The following is a 1,656-nucleotide window of genomic DNA, read 5'->3' on the forward strand; positions in this document are numbered from 1 at the left end:
TAAGTTACTGCACTATTTTCATTCAATGAGTCTGCTGCATTTAACTATTGCACAGCTCAGCCTTTCATTCACTGTTTCCCTCTCTTTCTTAATTTCTCTTACAATGCAAGCAACCATATATATATGAGGGAATAAGGAAAGACCTAAAAGAATAAAAGAGAATATTCCTCATGGCACATGATTACAAGGACATGGCACATGATCCTAGGATGATTTACCTTTAAAAGGTATTGTTTGTAAGACTATTACAACTGAAAAGAGAGAAAGCCTAGAGAATAAAACACAGGGCCTAGATGGGCCTGGTTTACATTAAGGACCTTGAAACACTCCCCCTCAAGCTGAGAGTGGAGGTTAGGACACTCCCAGCTTGTGCGGGAGAGTTTTATGCTCCTTCACAGGGAGTTGCTTGGTGGAGACATCAACTACTTGCTTGAGAGATGGAATATAAGTAGGAGAGTGAGGCCTTTCTGAGCTTTATTCCTGATAAAGTGACAGTCTATGTAAACATGTTTGGTCTTCTCATGGTGGATTGGGTTAGCAGAGATAGCCAAAGCAGCTTGATTGTCGCAGAAGAGAGGAATGGAGTGCATCTGAGAGAGACCTAGATCCTTGAATTGGTTTTTCAGCCACATTACTTCAAAAATTGTTAGGGCCATAAATCTATATTCAGCTTCTGCAAATGACCTTGCTACAACAGTTTGTCTTTTGCTTTTCCATGAGATGGGAGAATGATTAAGCGGGACACAGAAACTTGAGGTAGATCTTCTGGTGACAGGGCACTCAACTCAGTCACTATCATAATAAGCTTTGAGTTGAGCTACAGAGGAGGTGGCTAGAAGAATTCCTTAACTTGTTGAGCTGGAGAGGTACTTGAGTACTCTTTTGGCTGCTTTGAGGTGCACTGTAGTAGGTTTGTGCATAAACTGGCTAAGTACATGAATGTGAAAGGCTATGTGAGGCCTGGTGAGGGTGAGATAGATTAGCTTGCCAATTAGTTGCTGATATAAAGTGGGATCAGGGAGAGGATCAGGGAGTGCTGCATTTTGTAATGGCGTAAAAGATCAGTAAGATATTTCTTTTGAGATACGAAGGAACTATTAGTAGTTCTATCTACTTCAATGCCTAGGAAATATCTCAATTCACCTATGTCTTTCATGTGAAACTGGTGAGCAAGAGATGATTTGGTAGATTGTATAAGGGTAAGGTCATTCCCATCTATAAGTAGATCATCAACATAGACTATGATAGCAACAAAGGAGCTCCCACTAAGTATAGTGAAGAGGAAGTAGTCACATTTGGACTGAGTAAAGGACAAGTGCTTGAGAACTTCACTCAACTTGGCAAACCATTGCCTAGGAGCTTGCTTAAGCCCATAAAGGGACTTGAGAAGCTTACATACTTGTCCACCAGGAGAAGTACGGAGGATCTTTCCTGGAGAGAGGGTGGTGATTCTGTGACCAAGCCCAATATAACTTGGTGGCAGGTTCATATAAACAACTTCTTGCAAATCACCATGCAAGAAGGCATTCTTTACATCCATTTGATGTACATTCCATTATTTCACAGCTGAAATAGCCAAGAAAGATCTCACAGTGGCCATTTTCGCCACAGGTGCAAATGTTTCTTCATAGTCAATGACATATCTTTGTCTATTAC

This window comes from Beta vulgaris, chromosome 3, assembly GCF_026745355.1.
Source record: "Beta vulgaris subsp. vulgaris cultivar EL10 chromosome 3, EL10.2, whole genome shotgun sequence".
Classification (NCBI taxonomy): Eukaryota; Viridiplantae; Streptophyta; class Magnoliopsida; order Caryophyllales; family Amaranthaceae; genus Beta; species Beta vulgaris.